The sequence below is a fragment of the Malaclemys terrapin genome, chromosome 3 (genome assembly GCF_027887155.1).
Source record: "Malaclemys terrapin pileata isolate rMalTer1 chromosome 3, rMalTer1.hap1, whole genome shotgun sequence".
In the NCBI taxonomy this organism is placed as follows: Eukaryota; Metazoa; Chordata; order Testudines; family Emydidae; genus Malaclemys; species Malaclemys terrapin.
The window spans coordinates 28,301,516-28,308,898 of NC_071507.1; positions in this window are offsets into that span (position 1 = coordinate 28,301,516).

The window sequence follows — 7,383 nt, forward strand, 5'->3', positions numbered from 1 at the left end:
TATCTGCCAGTTAAAGAAGGGGGTTTGGGAATGATATCCCCTAAAGCTTTCTTGATGGTGTTTTTGGTTTTCAATTTTTATAGGATTCGTGCTGCTGATGGTAGGGGATGACCACTTATTTTCCATTTATGCTGGGAAATGTCATCAGGTTAGAAATGGGATAGCTGGTGGGAAAAGGGAGATGCAGTGCTTAAAAGTTTTTGTTTTTTTCCCCTGCGATAGCCAGCAGTCTCCCTCTTAGATATAACTTGCTTTAAGATGTATCTCCTACTGGCAAATTCAGGCAACAGCATTCCAGCCAGGTGGGTTAACAGTTTAGGAGAGTGCTATACCAGAGGGCGATTAAGGAATTTTTTTCAGAATGCCATTTAGCAGTACTGAATTATCCAGAAAATTGTCTCAGTGGGACATTGATGAATCTTTGAAATAACAGAGTTCTCTTCAGGTGCAGGGATATACCGTGGTGATTATTTAATGGTAAATTGTATGTCAGAAGTAATCTATGAAAGAAGCACATAGTTAGATAATGGCTGCCCTCAGGAAGCCTGCTCTGGAGCAGAGGAGACTGGAGCACTTTTTACTATTCTGCTCCTTTGACATTCACATTTGGGATTTCTTGGCCTCAAAACTGAGAGTCACCCTGTAGCATGGCCAGACTTATAGACAGCAGGCTTTCAGACTTTTTCAGACACCAAAAGATTCAAGATCTATTTTGATAAGGAAGGTCAGACATTGGCCATATATTCTTTTTGAGACTTGCAGTTTTTAATGCAATGCTTTTATGCTAACTATAGCAGAACTGTTTTCAGGAGCAGAACATCTAACCTGAAACTCTAGTTCACACTATTTGTGCAGTCATTCGGTCCCTGGTGTTAGCTAACACATAAATGTGAGGTGTAGCATATACTATGTTAATGGGTACCATGCCATTTCATTTTGTGTCTGATTGCACTAGTATACCAAATATGCTTTAGAAAAGGAATATTAAGTTAAAAACTGGAGCATGAATAAGTGGAACATTATAAAACAGAATTCTACAAATTTACTTTATTTTATTTAAAGATCAGACCTTTATTATCCTCTGCTTTTTCTTAAGTTTAACCTAATAAGCTGTGTTGAAAAGGATTCTCATTATACATAGCTGGAGCCTAAGCCCCATGTACTACATATGTACTGCAATACATGGGGGCCAGGCTCCACAGCTCTGCCCATAGGTGCAGGAACTAGGGGTTTCGGGGGTGCTGCACTTCCCCCAACCCAACCCAACTCCCCACCCCTTCCCCACAGAGGATTTAATGCTGATTTGACTCAAGGGGGAACAAATAAAAGGAAATCTTTTTTATAACACCTTTAAACTTTTGAAGGCAACAGATGCAGGGCTCCCAGCTTGCCTTCTTGCTTCACAAGAATACACAGAGTGGCCTTTTATTACCTAGTGAGAGCTCACTTCATATACTTCATCATTAGTAACAAAGTTGTAATGCACCACTAATCATATTTCCAGTGTATAGAGACCAGAAATTTACCCAATAAAGGTGCCTCATCTATATGGCTTAAATATGGGCACTGAGGGCACTTACTCTCACAATATACTGAATTCTATCTTTTACTCTGCATCTTTAACACTGTGAATTGCTTTAGATCAAACTGACTCTAAAAACAGATAATTTACTATGCTGATACCAAAAGTGAAAATATAGAGGGTGCAGTTGACAATGTGTAAGAAGAAAAATCTATAACTGAATACCAATTCTGAATCTTTGTCTGGCTAAATTAATTTAAATGGCAGAGGACTGAAAAGGTACCATATAAAATACACTAGTTGGCACTTTATTGCTGGAATCTTAATGTATTGTTTTGCATTTATGTAAATTCTTCAAAGATTTATTCTCTCAATTACCAATCAAAAGAACTCATAAAGGTAAAGCCAGTGGACCAGGAAATATTATGGTTGTCTGTGAAGACAGATGAACACACAGCAGCTTCTGTGCATTAAACAACTTCATTCGGAAACCATTCTTGGCCCAAATGATGGTTGACAAACTGAACTGCTTATAATGAACCATTTAGATAAAAAAAGCACAACCCAAGCTTTAGTTAAGATTGAGACTGCAAGAACTGGTTCTTAAATCTTGTTTATGACAAATCAGGCCAATGAAAAATAAAAAGCCAAAAGCTACTTATATTTATTTTCTTTTTAGGAAAAAGGAATACTATTTATAGTAGCTGCTGTGTGATCTGAGTTGGGTATCTTCTTAAGTATATATTCAAGCAATGCTTAATACACATATTTAGTATATGAGAAATTGTACCTTCTTTCCCAGGTGTGAATCCATTGAAAGATCCTGAATTTCTTCCTGGAGAATTACTCCTGCTGAAGTATTCAGAACACTTAAGTCCTATTTGCTACTAATGAGACTACTCATTGGGCTTAACAGGAAACATAAATTCAGCTGTTTTTCAAACTAGGGATGAATTTACATGCTTAAGTGCTTTGTTGAATCAGAGCCTATGCCAGAAAGGTGTCTGTGGAGAATTTTTCTTTCTTTCTAGAGGATGGATGCTCTTCTCTAAAACTTCTGCTTCCTTTCTTAGAATCTTGGAAACTTTGCCCTTACAGAACGTTACCTGCTTTCCGGGAGATGTGCACATGCTTATTAACATAACACAACAACAACAGCTTTCTTTATATTATCTGAAAGATGTATCAAATGAGATTGGCTGACTGTGGTATGAGTATATTTATTCATTATTTGTTTAACTAACGTATTGATGACAGTTTGGGATTTTAGTGAATATTGATAAACTAGAGTTTGCTATGGATTTTTTAAAATAAAAATTGTAAATATGCCTAGAACTTGAGAGATACATTTAATAAATCAAAACATACATACACACTATCACTGAAATGCAGCCACCTTTAATGTAGGATTCAGCACCTATTTAACCGGTCACAACATTACTCCATTTAGGAAGGAACAATCAGTTGCACACATACAAAATGGTAAATGACTGCCTAGGAAGGAGCACTGCGGAAAGGGATCTGGGGGTCATAGTGGACCACAAGCTAAATGTGAGTCAACAGTATAACACTGTTGCAAAAAAAGCGAACATCATTTTGGGATGTATTAGCAGGAGTATTGTAAGCAAGACACAAAAAGTAATTCTTCTACTCTACTCCACCCTGATTAGGACTCAGCTGGAGTATTGTGTCCAGTTCTGGGCGCCACATTTCAGGAAGGACGTGGACAAACTGGAAAGAGTCCAGACAAGAGAAACAAAAAGGATTAAAGGTCTAGAAAACAGGACCTCTGAGGGAAGATTGAAAAAAGACCCTCCAAACCAGAACACCATCCTACACCCCAAACCCCTCATCCCCATCCCCACCCTAGAGTCTGCACCCCCAGCCAGAGTCCTAACACATCACACACACACACCAACCCCCTGCCCCAGCCCAGATCCCCCTCCCGCATTCTGAATCCCTTGGCCCCAACCCAGAGCCCCCTCCTGCACCCCAAATTCCTCATCCCCAGCCCCACACCAGAGCCGGCATCCCCAGCCGGAACCGTCATCCCCTCCTGCACCCTAGCCCCCTGAGCCAGCCCAGTGAAAATGAGCACGTGAGTAAAGGTGGGGAGAGTGAGTGACAGAGGGAGGGGGGATGGAGTGAGCAGGGGCGGGTCAGAGAAGGGTCAGGGCCTCAGAGGAGAGGCAGGACCTCAGAGGAGGGGCTGGGCAAAGGTTTTCAGTTTTGTATGAGTAGAAAGTTAGCAACCCTATCCTGAACTAACCTCTAGGGATTTCCCTAGAGGCTTCCAGTCCCATGAACTGTCCTGCCCATCATACTTTTCTGAAAACTCAACCTTTGAATTAATTTGACTGATTTCTGAACATGTTTCTGAAAAAGACATTTGGCTCCTTCAGAGGGTGTGGATTCCTATAGGCACTTGCACCTCCCCCTTTGTAATGATATCCATGTAATATCTTGTGCCAGATCTATTGACTCCCCCAACTCCTTGTCTCTTTTCACTTATCACCTTTGCTGTGCCCCTAGCTGTGCTAACCATGACACTGGCAAGTCACTTCCCCTCTCTGTGCCTACTTCCCCTTTGTCTTGTCTATTTAGCTTGTGAGCTCTTCAGGGCACTCTTACTATTTGTTTGTACACTTCCTAGAACTAAAGGGCCCAACCTTGATTTAGGTATCTGACCACTACTTTAATAAAAACTACATAATAATTTTGTCAAAGCCCAACACCAGTCATTAAAATGATACAGCACAATTGGAAGTAACATTGTAAAATAGAAAATGTTAAGAAAAAAAATTTACCATAGAACCTTCTCATACAAAACTTTTTGTTGGTAACTGATGCTAAAAGTGTCATGATATCTCCCTTGTCTAATGAAGGGTTCATTGCTAGGTTTAAAAGGACCCTGTCCATATTTATGTTGTTGTCTTCTTCTTTTTGCCAAAGAGCTCTTTTAAAAAACATTTTTTGTGCTAATGGAAAGTAGTACTTTAACTATTTCATCTCATTATGGAGTGTTCTAAAGTAATATAATTTTTAAGGTAATGGAAGCTGTTTGCTTTTCCAAGAAAAATAATGGAATGAAACTGAATGTGATTTTTTTTTAATGCTAGCTCTCTCCCTCCCTGCCCCTTTTGGAAGATTGTTACTGACAATATGGCAGGAAACATATTGCTGTATTAACAAGGTCACTCAGTCACAAAATCCCATTAGTGCTGAAAATGATAGAACTGAGCTGTGTAGTGACAAATAAGGCAAGTTCTCACCTTGTATATGAAAGGTCCCAGGTTCAAACTGACATGATGGTGAATTAGCAGAGAATGAATCCATGGCACACTTCAACTTTGAATACATAATCCATACAATGTCATCTTCAGAATTTTTGTTTAAACAACGCACCTATAGTGAAGGAGTTAGCTTTTTTTAAGCTTTCCATTTATGCCTAAAGAATTGAAGTCTTTCCATCTATACCAAGCAAGAGTTGTACAGAAAGGAATACATTGATATTTATTCATGATTTCACTGCTGTCACACATTGTATGACAAGGAGTATATTGTGCAATAGAAGTGTGATTCCATGAAAAGGAATGATAAATAAAAGCTTTCAAATGTAACAGGGCTAGCCTGTGACTTCAGGCAGAACCCTGTGCAAGGGGTAAGGTGTAAGTTGCATGCCTCCCAGGAGGCATCCTACCTCATAGACAGCCTTTTGAGGCATAATTCCTCCCCTGCTTCTTCCTGGCTCAATAATTAGATGCTGGCCTTTGCCCCCATGGCAGTTCACCTGCACTGACCAATGAGTAGAGGGATGGAGTCAAGGCTTGACCCTCTCTACCCATCTTCTTTGGGGGGTACCAAGAGGGCTGATTATTTCTATATGCCTGGAACCAAGGCCCAGGTAGTCTGTGCAGGAAGGTTCTGAGGGGAGTATTATTGCTCTCTTACTCAGGTGTGTAATCTAAATCACAGTCTAGCACACACAGAAGATAGGAGTTGTGGGTGACAAATTGATACTAATTGGACAGCAAACATTAAAAGAGAAAAATTAGGGAAAAAAGTGATACTTTGATAATGCTCTGAGGCTACTTTGTTTTATTCTTTGAGAATTGACAGTTCTACAGAACAAACAAACCTTAAAACTCAAATTATGAATCTTGTTTTTATGAGATTGTGAATAGTTGAAAATGCCCATTTTCCCTCTTAGGACATTTAAAAGTTTCCTGTATAAATTTCTCAGACTTTGATGACAAACCAACACATTTTGGGGTTTCTAAAATGGTTTTTAGTTAACATTTTATCCTTTATTTTTTGCCGTTGAAGAACGTGAAAATTTCTAGTACAATGAAAATTTTCTTCAATGTATATCACAAAAACATTTTTTTGTTGAAAAAGGCATTTCAAAGAAAATATTTTGACTAGCTTTAAGGTAAAACGTTACAGAGGTGAAAGAAGAACTAGTGTCATTTTACTCTTAAGAATGAGCCCTATCTTCAGAGGTGCTAAGTGACTTCAACTCCCATATAATTTACTGGAAAAACTCAGTACCTCTTTCTCGGGGGATGCTGTTTGACACCTCACAGGTTTGAGCCTCAAAGGAATCCTCTAAATGTAGAAACCTAATTTAGAAACAATCTCCTCTTTCACTGTGTTTATTCCTGTAGTATGAACAGGACAGGCTACTTATTCCAAGATTTATAGTTAATATACTGTGTAATTCTATAGCATGTTCCACCCAGGATTTCATTGCACTTAGACATTAATGAATTAAGTTTGACAACATCCATGCAAAATAGGGAAATAGTAATAGGCCCATTTCACAGAGGAAGAAACTGAAGCCCAGGGAGATTAAGAGACCTTAGCTCCCATTGAAAATGCTCAGCACTTTGCAGGGTTGAGTCCTAAGAGATAAAGAAACTGATTCTGCCTCTTTCACTCATACCTTACTCTATAAGTAGCCCTATAAGTACCCAAAGTACTATTCAACAGACTCAAGCCAAAAGGCTCCCATCTTTCAAACACTTACACATGTTCTAATTTACTCATCGGAATAGCCTCACTGAAGTCACTTGCAGGATCAGGGCCTAAATTTGTACTGGAGTTGGAAATAAAATGCAGACATACCAACTCCTAGACCTTTGCTTCAGCCACAAAACCGCCCATGCTCCCCTTAACTGACTGGAGGTCCATGTACTGAGGCAGATATTTTGTATAGGTTGACTATAATAGCAAATAATATAGACAATATACTGAGCCTCAGAAAGTTCATTCCCTTTATTCATACTCTACTGAAGAATGTCACCATCCCACATATAAAACTTCCTAGGCACAGTTGCTTTTTCTGAGAATAGAAGAAGCTAAAGAATATTTGTGTTCCTCAAGGCCTCTGTGCCATTATAAAACATTCCAAAGACTGAAGAACTTTTAAAAACATACACTTGTTTCTAGGAGAGTTGAACAAAAATGTAACACCTCATTTTTCTAAATGAAGTGATCATTTTACAACTTTTGGGATGAAAATAGTGCATATGAGTCTCCCTTCCACTGTAAGCTCTGTGGGATCAGGGCTGTCTTTAACATGTGTTTGTACAATGCTTAGCATAATGAAAGCCTAGTCTGTGACCTGGGCTTCAAGTTGGTACCAAATGTAAACAAGCAGCATCAACAGCCAGGCTCCTAATGCTCCTGTGGCTGCTAGCTTATTCAGTCCTACTTTCCCCAAGTAACCAATTGTTAATCATATCTGTTTTTCCTAGCACTGGGGAATACAATTATTCTCAGGTCCCAATTTATTTCTGTCTAGAGGAGGCCCTCACACCTGTCCCTTCCACTGTTTGATCAGCTCAGCTTGCTGCTCT